The following is a 15,591-nucleotide window of genomic DNA, read 5'->3' as shown; positions in this document are numbered from 1 at the left end:
ATTTTCTTCCTCCTTTCTCTCCTTTGCAACTGAGGGGCAGATTTAGAAGCCGCTAGCTTCTCCTTGCACCACATTAGTGTCATTTTTTTTATGCCAATGTAGCCCAAAGAGGCCAAAATCGCCTTCCAAATCTAAGAGATTTCTCTGCATCATTTTGTTTTCGGCACTTTTAATACCTGCTCAAAGCACATATTAAAAGGAGACACAGCTTTGTTTACAATGGGCCTCAATGAGCTTTGCAGGATTAGCATTAACATTTTTGACGCTAATCCTACAAAGACCCAAACTAGTGTCAAATACTAGTTCCCTAACTACCACCATGGTGCACCATATATTAAATACGGCGTACACATGTTGGCATTAGGGGGCACTAAGGGGTGTTAGAAAAGTGATGCAGCACCACTTTTCATAAATCTGCCGCTAATTGTTTTGATTTAAATTCAACCCCTGACATCTCCCTACAGTTTTTGTGGGACATATTTAATGCAGCTGCAAGGGGCTTTATCATTGATTTTGTTTCACAGATAAAGCATATACAAAATAAAAAGCATAATGAATTATTGTCTTCTATTAGTCTTTAGAGGCCCAACTTCAATTTTCAAAATCTGAAGCTACCTTACAACAATTAACCAAAGCCAAATTAAATTTTAATGACATTTCTATGAAACAGGCTTCTGCTATCTTACTTAGGAACAATGATCAGTTCTATTGTGGCAATAACAAAATTGGGAAGGTTTGGTGAACTTTCTCAAAGTTAGGAAGCAGCTCTCCCATATCGCCTCTGTGTCTACTAATGAAGGTGTTTCTCTTTGTAAAGATGAAGATATTTTATGAGAATTTGTTAAATTTTACACTGATCTTTATTCAAGCCTCAACCCAGGAATCACATGTTGATGCCTATCTACAACAAATTCCAAAAATAGGAGCCATTGGCTGAATTTGTCTGGAAACAGATATATCTTTACAAGAATATTCTCAAACAGCATGGCAGCAGGCTACAATTCAACACACCTAAACCAACAGTTCCCTAAATCTTAAACATTGAAAATATTTTTGATATTTATTTGTTCTACTTCTTTGTGTGCACCAAAACCAACACCTGCTGCCAAGGTGTAATCCTTAAAAGGAAGTGGAAACTCAAATGAGAACACTGGTAGTACACCACAATCAACAATATTTGAATGTCCAGTTCTTTAATGTATATATTATTCAAATCAAACTTCTCTTTATTTTTATTTTATTTTTAGAAGCACACGTAATCATAACAGCCACAGCCAACACGTTTTGTTCTTAACATAGGACTTCTTCAGGGCTAATCATTCAACTTCAATTCGATTTGCCATATCGTTTCCAATATAGTATTTGATGCATCCAAATAAATACCTTCTCACATTCCATGAAGTGGGGGAGTAACGATCCTTCAATATTGGCGCGCGAAACATGTAACATGATATGGCAAATGAAATTGAAGTGGAATCATTACAAGAAGTCCTTAGTGTACTATCTAATTAATAAAGGCAAAATACCTGGTCCGGATGGCTTTACTAATGACTTTTTCCTTCACTTCTCTGGCTTACTTATTCCCAAATCACTATAAGTCTTTCATTCGTTCTCTATCTCTGGTATACGAACTTGTAGATTTCAGGGGGCTACTGTTTGTCTTAATCCAAAGGAAGGTAGGGATCCCACATTATGTAATAGTTATCACCCTTGTTAACATTGATCATAAGATCTTCGCTAAAATGCTGGCATCAAGCCTAGGCCCTCACTTACCATGATTGATAAGGAAAGGACAGGCAGGATTTGTAAAAGCTAGATTAGCCTCTGGCAACACTCATTAATTTTTCAATGTTCTAAGGATATCTTCTTTAATAAAAAAATCCTTTAGAAGCTATTACAGTTGATGCTGTGAAAGCATTTGATAAGAATATTTGGGATTTCTTACTTCAAGCTTTGTGGTGACATGATCTTGGCCCTAAACTGATTCCATTGATTTCTTTACTATATAACTCTCCTGAAGCTTCTGTCCTTGTTAATGAATAAACATATTTTGATTTATGTGGGGGGGGGGGTGTCAGGATTGTAATTATTGCCATTATTATTTATTTGGCACTGGAAACCTTTTTTCATGCATCCAACAAAACCTGTTGATTTTTGGTTTCTATTATGGCAATCAACAGTTGAAATTTGCAGCTTATGCTGATGCTACTCTGTTTTTTTTTTGTAAATATCAGATCCAGATAGTACTATGCCAGCTCTTCTTATGGAAATTTCATATTTTTCATCAGTTTCTGGCTATAGAATCAATCCTGAGAAAACGGAGATACTTCCATTTAAAAATTGTTGCTTTAAATCCTTATTTCCGTCCTCTGGAATTCAATGGAACTCCTCTAAGATGAAATACCTAGATATTTGGTTTACTGTGCATACCAATTTAAAAGACGGTTTGAATAAAATTGTATCTTTACTAACCTCATGGAATCCCTCATTTGTGTCTTGGTGTGGATGCTTAAAACGATGATCTCATGATCTCCCCAACATTATTTTACCTATATATATATATATATATATATATATATATATATATATATATATATATATATATACCAGACCTTCCCCCTAAGAATGACGCGTGAAAGTCAGAGCGACAACAGGCCAACATTATTTTCACTGAAAAAGACAAAGGTTACAGGGAAATAATAGTTAGGTTTTGAATTTACTCATACAAAACCTTAGAAATTCAGCAGTTATAGATAGAGTTATCTCAAGTATGAAGGAGGGATCGCGCTGAGCATCGCAACATGTTCATAAATATCATGCGCCATGAAAAAAATATTTTTAAGGTTATAATTTGACCCTCAAAGTGCCCTATATCACAACCTTGGGTTCAGAATACCACCACCCTGAATCCTATACCACTTATCAAATTTATTTTCCAGGCGCAGGGATTGTATCCTGCATCATAAAATGGCAGCTATGACTTTCTGGGCAAGACAATCACAGCGTTCCTGTTCGCACATGCATTTGCAAATTCGCCACATTTGCCACTAAAACATTGGGATGGATCTGTGGCCTTGTATAAACAAATGTATTTCCTCTTTAATTTCTAAAAAACTACTCAACAGATTTACACCAAATATGCAAAAGCAAACTCTGAGTACTGGCACCTATCTGTCTGCCAAATATGGTGTAATTCCATTCAGTGGTTCAGGCTATAGTCATGTTAAAAGCTCCTAGAGGAAATAAAATGGGAAACTGACATTTTTGACATCCTCTTTTTCCCAACACCCAATTTACAGATTGCCCTGAAACTTCCCATTCGCAACAAGTATTAGTGGCACACCTTCTGGGGAAAATTCTGTGAAGATTCGTCAAACAATGTCAAAGATGTAGGCAAGTCATAAAACACTTTGGCCCTCATTACGACCACTGCCCGCCAAGATCGGACCGCCGGGCGGCCGCCAATGCGGCCGCACTCCAGTCGTGCCAATTTGAAGATCCCCACCGGGCCGGCGGGCAGAAACCTGGTTTCCGTCCGCCGGCCCAGCGGGGATCTCGGCCGCAACACAGGAGCCGGCTCCAAATGGAGCCGGCGGAGTTGCGGCCGTGCGGGACCACCGTGGCGGTAAACCGCCGGGACCCCCGTGGCGGTGCGACCGCACAACTTCCGCTGTGGTCAAAATACACAAGATTGCACCGCCAGCCTGTTGGCAGTGCAATCGCCAAAACAGCCCTGGCGGTCTTTGACTGCCAGGGTTGTAATGACCCCCTTTATTTATGGAAAATGGAAACCTGGTCTTAACTGTTACTACCTAGTAGCCACTGCCAGTGGATAGTGTATATATATATATATATATATATATATATATATATATATACAAACAAAAATGGTCTAAAGGTTGCTGGGTGGTGCACTCCACTGCCGGTGCTCGTGACGGAGAGGACCAATCTCGAAAAATATAATTCACCAAAAGTATTCACTGCACTCCATGAGGTTCAAATAGTGCCTATAAATTGGCATCAATAAATAGGCACTATTTGAACCTCATGGAGTGCAGTGAATACTTTTGGTGAATTATATATATATTTACATATATATTTATATATATATATATATAGATATATATATATATAAATATATATATACATACACATATATATATATATATACACACATATATATATAGATATATATATATATACGCTTCACATAAAATTCAAACAACGCCACTCCATGCAGTTTGTAGTCCTTTATTTAAGTTAGGAATTCCATATCAATCCAAAGCCTCAGAAAACAACAGATTTAGGGCGACGCGTTTCAACCATCACAGTCTTCCTCCTTGGCCCTGCCTAGTATTCAGGTCATGTGATCCATCAAACTCTACATATAACCACTGATCCATAGCATAGACATAGAAACAATGCATTTTTTTTTCCTACTTTGCCCTCTCCTCCTTTTCATGTGCATTCTACATCTATGTGGGTTATGAACTATTCATTACTCAGATCATTGAATCATCTCTGGTATCCATCCATTTTTCTTCCCACCTTCAAAATTAACATAATGGACAATATGTCACTATCTACAGCATTACTAATTTCCCCCTGGAGGAGTAGTCACATGACTTTGCTTACAAAATTACAACATGAAAATAAAAAATGCAGAATTGTGCAACACTGACCCAATTCTCCCTTTACTGGACATTGTGCAATTATCCAGTATGGACATGAAGTTTTTCATCCTTGTTCAAACCCATGGGAAACAACAGTTTAATTGAATAATATATTCTGATTCAACCTTCCTCAATTGTTTCTCTCTGTCGCCCCCCCTGGTGGTACCCACTATCCTGTCAATCCCCAAAAATGTCATCTTATCCAGCTTCCCATCATGCATTAGGTTGCAAAGGCATGCCACCGGATATGTGGTGTCCTTATTCACTATTGCTCTCCAATGTTCTAGAATGCGTTTTTTAAGAGGAAAGATTGTGCTTTCAACATATTGTAACCCGCATGGGCATTCAATAACATAAATGGCAAAATCAGAAGTACAAGTGATAAATTTCTCCCCTCCCCTGGGGGTGCCCTTGCCCTGGAGTAGGGTGATTGGAGGCTCCAGATGAAAGCAATTGAGCTTTGAAGTCATGCCGACTGAAACTGACATACTAGGTCTGCACGCATGAGTGGCGGTTTGTGTTACTCTGTTGCCACACGCGTCCCGGGTATACGGAGATGAAAACAATTCAGGTTTAGGCAAATGGGGAATTTTGAGAATGCCGCAATGCCCGCGACCAAGGTAGGTCAATTGACTATGTTTTGGAGTGGGAACAGTATTGATTTTTTTAATTCACGGAATAATGAACTACTGATGACGGCTGCCGCTGCTATGCAATTAAAGTAGGAATTTAAAAAATGCATTGACATGTGTAGCAATACGGATTGCTACAGTTTGAGAGGAGACAACTTTGAAGTAAATGCCGATGTTGAATTACATTGATGAAGTGCATGTAAATTGAAATTTAACACAGTGACTCGGAACAATATTACAGAGTCTGAAATCCCAAACTGCACACACAAGAGGCGGTTAACCTCTCACTGGCGAATAAGACATAAATGCAGGGATCGAGGCAAGGTCTCGGAAACAACAAAATATTATTTCCTCTGCTGGATTCATGAACATATTTTTAAGTTTATTTTGCGATGTCTGTCTGTGATCGGAATGGGTAGGGTTGGTTGATCACAACCCTATTTTAAATCCAACATTATTGAGAAGAACACAATAAATTTGTGTGGTTTACGACAATTGCATATACGGTGTAATTCTCAGGGGACCTTAGCACATTGCAAAGATGAGTTAGGTTATGCGCCACAGGATAGAGGAGGCACGCAATTTATTTGATGAAACTGCTTCAAGCTCTGCATCAGAAATTTATGCCAGTAAGGATGGGGGCCCTTGAGGGGAGGTGCCCCTGAAGCAACAATTGTGGCATTTTGAGAAACTAAGGAGGAAAGAAATTAACAGAGTTTGGGAGGTAATCTCATTAAACAATTATATTGAGGTTGGCCGGGTCCCACAGGGCCTTAGAATTCTGATTACCCCAACACACATCAACCCACATCCCAAATTATTGGAAGAATGGTCGCTTTTAATGGCATCAACATGCAAAAGTATGTTAGAACTTTTGTCCGAGTATGCGACAATCGAGCTAACACAGACCAGCGAAGAAATTGAGAAGTTAAAGACCAGTTTGGAACAGCATGAGGCACAGGATGAGATTAAGACATTTTGGGAATTAATGGAAGAACGACTTAAGAAATATTAAGATGAGATCAAACTGAGAAAGAGGAGAACATTTCTACGAGATAAGAATGACTGCAATGGGGCGTATCTTGACATTTAGCAGGCGATTCGATCAAGCCAGACAGGATTACAGACAGGGGAGGCCCTACGGCGACAGGAGTTATCCTCATCGGAATCCAGTATGGAGAATATTTCAGAGATTGATGAGTCACTGGGCTCAAGTGCAGTGGCGGGACAACCCTTTACACCTTGGAGGAATGTCGTTTTTTAAAAATGAGTTCAAGACCGCAGCGGAAACAGAAAGAACAGTGCAAGAACAGAAAGAACAGGAGAGGGGGCATGTCAGCAAGGAAGCGAAAAATTAATTGGCAAAAATAAACGTCAGAACAGGAGGAGGAAACAATGAAAGATAGGAAGCTGACGGTTGTGAACATTTCTTCACACACTTTAACGCAGGATGAACGCAATGTATTAGAACTAGGGCTATCTTTTTGCCCCACTGCCAATTTTGACTATACTAAAACACGAATTGATATGTTCCTGTTAATTATGAAATTGAAGTTCATGACAATTTTTGCACAACAAAAAGATGTAGTTACAATGCAGACAGAGGAAGTGGATAACACAGACGGCACTTCAGGTTTAATGATTAGAGATATAGAAGGTCTAGCTGCTTTAAGAGAATTAGAAATAGGTCAAAAAGCATGGACAACTGATTCTGAGTTATTAGGCAATCTGTGTTTGCAGACAGACAGTACCAGTGGTTTTAAAGCCAAATCAAAATATAACTCAATCTTACCACATGACAACATTGATGCTTTTCACAAAGCTGTAACTTATGATTTATTCAGATTGTGGAAGAGAACAAACGATGTATTTGCACAAAATCTAACCCCAGGTCAAAGGTCAGCATTAATGTCCCTAAACAAAGCATCGTTCTTTCTCATTAAACCAGCAGACAATGGGGGTAATGTCGTCTTATGGGACATACTTAAATACCAGAAAGAAGCGAAGAGACAATTGCTAGACTCCAACTGCAATGAGTTATCCACTGTGTCAGCGTGTCGGCAATCCATAAATAGGTTTCACGATTTTTTGTCTGATAGTGTTAGCAGAGGTCTGCTTTCTGAGGATGAGCACAGATTCTTATTGGTACAGAAACCATTGGCACCTTGCTTTGATCTGTTACCAAAGATACACAAGGATCTCTATAACCCTCCCGGGCGACCAATAATGTCAGTAAGAGGCAGCCTCTTGGAGAATGCTTCTGTTTATTTAGATCACTTTCTAAGTCCACATGTCTTGAATTTAAGCTCGTATTGTAGGGATACTATGGATTTTCTGACTAAAATACAGCACATTCCGTGGCAAACACATTATGTTATGGTTACCATAGATGTGGTATCACTGTACACATGTATCCCACATGAGAAGGGAATCCAGGCATGCAGACATTTTTTCAGAGACAAACCTATTAGACTTTTGGAACATTCTGAGTTACTTCTTAGTATGTTAAGGTTCTGTTTGGAAAAGAATGTTTTCATATTTGAGGATCAGTGGTTCAAACAAACAACCGGGACTGCAATGGGGAGCTGCTTTGCTCCAAGTTATGCCTGTCTGTTTATGGGGTGGTGGGAAACACAGTGGGTAATGGCAGATGAGAATTTGAAATGGTTTCAACATATTGGCCCTCATTCTGACCTTGGCGGGCGGCGGAGGCCGCCCGCCAAAGTCCCGCCGTCAGGTTACCGTTCCGCGGTCGAAAGACCGCGGCGGTAATTCTGACTTTCCCGCTGGGCTGGCGGGCGGTCTCGTTCAGACCGCCAGCCAGCCCAGCGGGAAAGACGCTTCCACGATGAAGCCGGCTCGGAATCGAGCCGGCGGAGTGGAAGCTGTGCGACGGGTGCAGTTGCACCCGTCGCGTATTTCACTGTCTGCGCAGCAGACAGTGAAATACATGTAGGGGCCCTCTTACGGGGGCCCCTGCAATGCCCATGCCAGTGGCATGGGCACTGCAGGGGCCCCCAGGGGCCCCGCGACCCCCCCCTACCGCCATCCGGATCTCGGCGGTCCGACCGCCGGGATCTGGATGGCGGTAGGGGGGGTCAGAATCCCCGCGGCGGTGCAGCAAGCTGCGCCGCCGCGGAGGATTCAATGGGGCCGCGGTACACTGGCGGGACCCCGCCAGTGGTGCCGGTCCGACCGCGGCTTTACCGCCGCGGTCGGAATCCCCATTGAAGCACCGCCGGCTTGTCGGCGGTGCTCCCGCGGTCCTCCGCCCTGGCGGTCAAAGACCGCCAGGGTCAGAATGAGGGCCATTATTTGTTGGACACAATACATTGATGATATCTTTATGATCTGGGATGGTCCTGAATTTCTGTTACATGAATTTTTAAATGCTTTACCGAATAATAACCTGAATCTACAATTTTCACACAAAACACATAGTCAGAACATGGAATTATTAGATGTAGAGGTCAGTGTGGAAGAAGGCACTCTTCACACCAGATTATTCAGGAAGACTACAGTGGGAAACAGTATCCTACATGCCGCAAGTCACCACCCACCCAGTGTCAAATGGAGCATTTCCTATGGGGAATTGCTTAGAGCAAAGAGAAATTGCAGTACACGACAAAGTTTAGATAGGGAACAAGAAACAATGCTACAGAGGTTCAGATCCAGGGGATACCCATGTAAAATTGTGAAGGATGCATGCTGCAAGGCAGGGGAAGTTCAAAGAGAAATTGTAGTACACAACAAAGTTTTGATAGGGAACAAGAAACAATGATACAGAGGTTCAGATCCAGGGGATACCCATGTAAAATTGTGAAGGATGCATGCTGCAAGGCAAGGGAAGTTCAAAGAGAGAAGCTTTTAGTCCCAAAAAAGAAGGATACTGACCTTGGTTCCCCAAGATTTGTGTCAACTTTTAACGCATACTCTTTGGAGGTTAAGAAGATTCTTACTAAATACTGGCACCTAATTAAGGCTGATAAAGTGATTGTCCAGTTAGTCAGCCCCTTACCGTTGATAACCTATAAGAAAAGCAGTTCCTTTCGAGATATCTTAGTACATAGTTTTGCACGTAAAAAGAAGGGAACTTTTTTGGACACACAATTAGGGTTTTACAAATGTTCCAAATGTAAAGCATGCATACATAGTATCAATCGGAAAAAGTACACATTACCAACGGGCAAGATAGAGAACATTAAGAAATTCATCACTTGTACTTCTGATTTTGCCATTTATGTTATTGAATGCCCATGCGGGTTACAATATGTTGGAAGTACAATCTTTCCTCTAAAAAAAACGCATTCTGGAACATTGGAGAGCGATAGTGAATAAGGACACCAAATATCCGGTGGCGCGCCATTGCAACCTAGTGCATGATGGGAAACTGGATGAGATGACATTTTTTGGGATTGACAGGATAGTGGGTACCACCATGGGGGGCGACAGAGAGAAACAATTGAGGAAGGTTGAATCAGAATATATTATTCGATTAAACTGTTGTTTTCCCTGGGGTTTGAACAAGGATGAAGAACTTCATGTCCATATTGGATAATTGCACAATGTCCAGTAAAGGGAGAATTGGGTCAGTGTTGCACAATCCTGCATTATTATTTTCATGTTGTAATTTTGTTAGCAAAGTCATGTGACTACTCCTCCAGGGGGAAATTAGTAATGCCGTAGATAGTGACATATTGTCAATTATGTTAATTTTGAAGGTGGGAAGAAAAATGAATGGATACCAGAGATGATTCGATGATTTGAGTAATGAATAGTTCATAACCCACATAGACATAGAATGCACATGAAAAGGAGGAGAGGGCAAAGTAGGAAAAAAAAGGGATTGTTTATATGTCTATGCTATGGATCAGTGGTTATATGTAGAGTAGGATGGATCACATGACTTGAATACTAGGCAGGGCCAAGGAAGAAGACCGTGATGGTTGAAACGCGTCGCCCTAAATCTGTGATTTTCTGATGCTTTGGATTTATTTGGAATTCCTGACTTAAATACAGGACAGCAAACTGCACGGAGTGCTGTCGTTTGAATTTTATGTGAAGCATATATTGAATGGGTCCTGTGCCCATTTTTTGAGCACCCACCTCGTCAGGCGAGCACAGGAAGAATAGCAGGATACTTTTTGATGTTAGATATATATATATATATATATATATATATATATATATATATATATATATGAAATGCACAGATATACACCTTGTGCCAGGATATTAAAAATAACTATGTCAAAATGGACTTTGTTGATATGATCAAACCTAGATAACAACAAGGAATACTAGATAAGTTTAGATTCAATGATGTGTGAAAATGACTCTGATGCATAAACATTAATACTAAAAGCACCAGAATGCCCTGGCATTGATAAAAGGCCACTAAATTGGAATAAAGTGCAAATGCAATTAAAACCACCTGATGAAGACGAAAGTTGAAATGTGTTGCGGTGCTTGGAGAAATGATGAAATCTGCCAAATATCAATTGTGGAATAAATTGGAAACTGCCAAGATGTAACCTCTGGGAGTGCAGCATCAATTTTATAGTATAATTTTAAGGGTTTTGGTCTTAATTATGCGTTGGCACCAGCAGATTGAGTGCTCTGTTCAAAGACCACTTTGCTCCAAGAGTTAAAGAAAGCGTTAGCACTTGGTATCGCTGTAAAGACTGTTGACGAGTTGTTGAGGAGATACTTGTCCCCTGTGTTTGCATGCACAATGGAAGATGTGACAGCGCCTTGCGCCATCACGAAATCATAAGGGTTTACAACACCAATGCAGCTCTGAGTGAAGAGTCCAGATGTTTGGTGGAATTTATTAATTTTCACCATAAAGAGCAGGGCATAACTAAGAACTGGTGAGGTAATTTTTGTGCTACTTTGGGAACGTAGGTTGATGATAAATTAAATGAACGGATATATACACCTTGTGCCAGGATATGAAAAAGAACTGTGCCAAAATTGACTTTGTTGATATGATCAAACCTAGATAACAACAAGGAATGCCGGATAAGTATAGATTCAATGATGTGTGAAAATTACTCCCATGCGTAAAGATTAATACTGGAAGTATCAGAATGCCCCGGCATTGATAAAAGGCAGCTAAATTGGAATAGCGTGCAAATGCAAACTAAAACCACTTGATGAAGACGAAACTTGAAACGTGTTGTGGTGCTTGGAAAAATGCATGAAATCTGCCAAATATTAACAGTGGAATACATTGGAAACTGCCAAGATGTAACCTCTGGGACTGCACCGTCATTTTTGTAGTATAATATATATATATATATATATCCAAACAGAAGAAAGTGTCAAAGCCTAGTTCCAGAGCACAACCATGCATTTATTTGTAATGGAAGGGGCTGCACAGATATAGGTGGTCATTACAACCCTGGCGGTCGGTGTTAAAGCAGCGGTAAAACCGCCAACAGGCCGGCGGTAAAAAAAATTGAATTACGACCGTGGCGGAAACCGCCAACATAGACAGTCATTTTAACACTCCGACCGCCAAGGCGGTACAAACAAACACTGCAGCGGTAACCGCCAACAGACAGGCGGAGGACAATGTACCACCCACCGAATTACAACAGTACAATCCGCCACCTTTTCCGGGGCGGATTCACTGCGAACAAAAACATGGCGGAAACAGGACTTGGAAGGGAAAACGCTCACCTCTACACACCCCACGAGGAACCAGGACACCATGAAACCAGAACTTCAGATACTCCCAGCCTTTATCTTCCTGCTTCTCTACCAGGAGTTAGAACGCCGGCAGCAAAGACCATAGTGAGTACTGCACCTACAACACAGGAGAGGGAAAAAACTGTGACACGCACACACGCCATACGCAACATCCCCACCCTCAACCACTACAACACACACACAAATACAGCATGATACATTACAGTTACACCCCGTACCACCCCCAGAAAAATGCAAGGACAAAAGGAAATGAGTCGAATAATTGTAATATATTCAATTACATAATTCAAAAATATTTACATATATATACATTTACACTATAAACAATTATATACACCAAGAACACAAGTCCAAGGGATTCCACCATCATAGTCTGTGGACCACTGGGCCCAAAAGGCATGGGCAACGCCCACACTCAATACCCGAACAAGACGGAGAGAACACTGCTGGGGCATCAGATAGAAATAAAACAGGCACCTCAGGGGGAAGGGAGGGGGACACCTCAGCCGGATGAGTGCACAACGCTAGATCCACGAGGGGGCTCCATGCCCACTGTTCAATCCTGGGGAGTGCAAAGCCACAGTCTGCCCACTGTTCAATCCTGGGGAGTGCAAAGTCACAGTCTCTCACGTCTCTACAGTGGGTGGGTTGCCCACTGTTCAATCCTGGGGAGTGCAAAGCCACAGTCTCTCAAGTCTCTACAGTGGGTGGGTTGCCCACTGTTCAATCCTGGGGAGTGCAAAGCCACAGTCTCTCAAGTCTCTACATTGGGTGGATGGCCCACTGTTCAATCCTGGGGAGTGCAAAGCCACAGTCTCTCAAGTGGATAACAGTCTCAACTGGTTCTGGAGGGGGCTTGGTGCCCAGAGTGCTTCATCCTGCCAAGGACAGAGGTAGTGGATGCCTTTCTCCACTGGTTCTGGAGGGGGCTTGGTGCCCAGAGTGCTTCATCCTGACAAGGACAGAGGTAGTGGATGCCTTTCTCCACTGGTTCTGGAGGGGGCTTGGTGCCCAGAGTGCTTCATCCTGCCAAGGACAGAAGTAGTGGATGTAACTCTCCACTGGTTCTGGAGGGGGCTTGGTGCCCAGAGTGCTTCATCATGCCAAGGTCAGAGGTAGTGGATGTAACTCCCCCCTGGTTCTGGAGGGGGCTTGGTGCCCAGAGTGCTTCATCCTGCCAAGGACAGAGGTAGTGGATGCCTTTCTCCACTGGTTCTGGAAGGGGCTTGGTGCCCAGAGTGCTTCATCATGCCTGTGGCGGCCTCAGTAGCTTTGCAATCATTGGCGCTCACTATCCTGCGGGGCTGCTGGTGGTCTTGTCCTGGGCAGCGGTGCTGCTGGCGGCGGGGTCCTGTGCAGCGGGGCTGGTGGTGGTCTTGTCCTGGGCAGTGGTGCTGCTGGCGGTGGGGTCCTGGGCAGCGGGGCTCGTGACGGTCTTGTCCTGGGCAGCAGTGCTGCTGGCGGCGGGGTCCTGTGCAGCGGGGCTGGTGGCGGTCTTGTCCTGGGCAGCGGGGCAAGTGGCAGCGGAGCTGGTGGCGGTCTTGTCCTGGGCAGCGGGGCTGGTGGCGATCTTGTACGCCGTGCTGATCTTCCCAGACTTGCTGGTTTTACTGTGCCCCTCCCCCACCTTGGATGGTGTCGCAGCTGTCTCCACACTCCCAACTGTACCCTGGGAGCGGCTTTGGTGGCTGAATTTTTTCCCCTCTCCCGCCGGGCACTGGACAACTTTTTATGCTTGACAGGTGGGGGACTGTCCATGCTCTGGCTCCTTGCCACACTGGCTGCCCTGCTGCCTCGTGCACTCCAGAATCCGGTGACTACTGGCACCACTGGTCCCGCCGATGTTGTGGCTGAGGTGCTAGGTTGGGACCTGGAGAGTCGGGCCCTAGGAGACTGAAGGGGTGGGAGAGGTGAGGGAAAGAGGTCAATGTTGGCCAGAGAAAGTTTCTTAGGAACACTGGGATGGGTAGCTGGATGGGGTTTGGGAGTGGAGGAAGAGGTTGTGGTTGTAGGAGGTGTACGTTTGGTGACTTTGGGTGAACGTGCATGGGCTAGAGGCTGTCGTGAGGTGGATGGCTGTTGGGTGGGTGTGTGGCTGTGTTTGTGTACCTTGGGAGGTGGCCTCACAGACACACTGGGAGAGGACACAGTGCATGGTAGTGGGGGTGGTGACTGGGGGTGGTGACTGCACGTGAGCTGGGTGTGGTGGTGGGTGTGCTGGTGACGGACGTAGTGGCTGAGGATGTAGTGCATGCAGGTGTGAGTGGAGACGAGACAGGGAGGAAGGAGGAAGACGAGGAGGAGGGGTACAGAGTGGAGGCAGTGGATGTTGGTGTGTCTGCATGTGTCTGATGCTTGCGTGAGTGCCTGTGGGATGTGTGGTGCTTATGTTTGCCAGAGCTTCCCTTGTGTGTTGAGGTGTGTGCATGCTGGTCTGATGGTGTGCTTGGGATAGGCTGAGGTACAGGGGTGTGGGTCTGGTGGAGGAAGTTGGAGGGGGGAGGCTAGAGACAGGGACAATGGCTGCCATCAGTTCTGAGGGCAGAGTCTGAAAAGCTCCCTGAAGGGCTGAGTGACCATAGTGAATGCCCTCCAGGTATGCATTGGTTTGTTGCAACTGCCTCTTTACACCCTGGGTGACATTCAAAATGGTAGACTGCTCAACAATGAGGGACCTGAGGAGGTCAATGGTCTCCTCACTGAGGGCAGCAGGGGTGACTGGGGCAGGGCCTGAGGTGCCTACAGCGAAGATGATCCCCACCGTCCTGGGAGAGCATGCACGGGGCAAATGCTAAGGGGCTACTGGGAGGGCGGTGCTGGTAGGGGGTTGGCGGCTGTACCTGTATATGCGGCGGGCTCAGATGGGCCCGACACCACAAGCGAGCTCCCATCAGAGGAGGAGCCCGTATCGCTGGTGTCAGCTTCTCTCCCCGCCGTGAAGCTCCCCTAGCCCTCCGTCCCACTGGTGAATTCAGACTCTGTAGTGTCGCCCTCCAGGGCCACGTGGGATGCAGTTCCCTCCTGCTCTGGTGCCACTGCTCCTCCGCCTGATGATGCTAATGCTCACAAGAACAGGGAGACCACAAAAAGGGGGGGGGGAGACAGAAGAAAGACATGTTGAGGGCATGCACTACCGCTACCATTGGTGGACACGACAGACACAGAAGCCCCCTGCACTATGCCGCGCACTTGGAGTCAACTATTCAATCACAGGGACATGGGTTACAAGGCTATGCCCGATTTCTGCACACATGGATGTCACAGGAGCCTGACTAGGTGTAGTAGTCTTTCATCCACCCGACTCCAAACAGGCATTGCCCATACAGCATGCTCACAGTGTACTTACCTGTTTGTCTGGAGGACCGTAGAGTAGCGTGTACTGGGGGAGGACCCCATCCACGAGTTTCTCCAACTCCTCCGTACTGAAGGCAGGGGCCCTTTCCCCAGACACACAAGCCATTGTCTCTTCCAGACTGAGGTCACAGCAGCACATGCAGTGAAGGTCCTCTCCTGTCGAAGATCAGGTATCAAGTGATTGAACAGACAGAAAATGGCGGTCACGTCCGCGG

This window comes from Pleurodeles waltl, chromosome 10 (genome assembly GCF_031143425.1).
Source record: "Pleurodeles waltl isolate 20211129_DDA chromosome 10, aPleWal1.hap1.20221129, whole genome shotgun sequence".
Lineage (NCBI taxonomy): Eukaryota > Metazoa > Chordata > Amphibia > Caudata > Salamandridae > Pleurodeles > Pleurodeles waltl.
Note: the sequence above shows the minus strand (reverse complement) of the source record.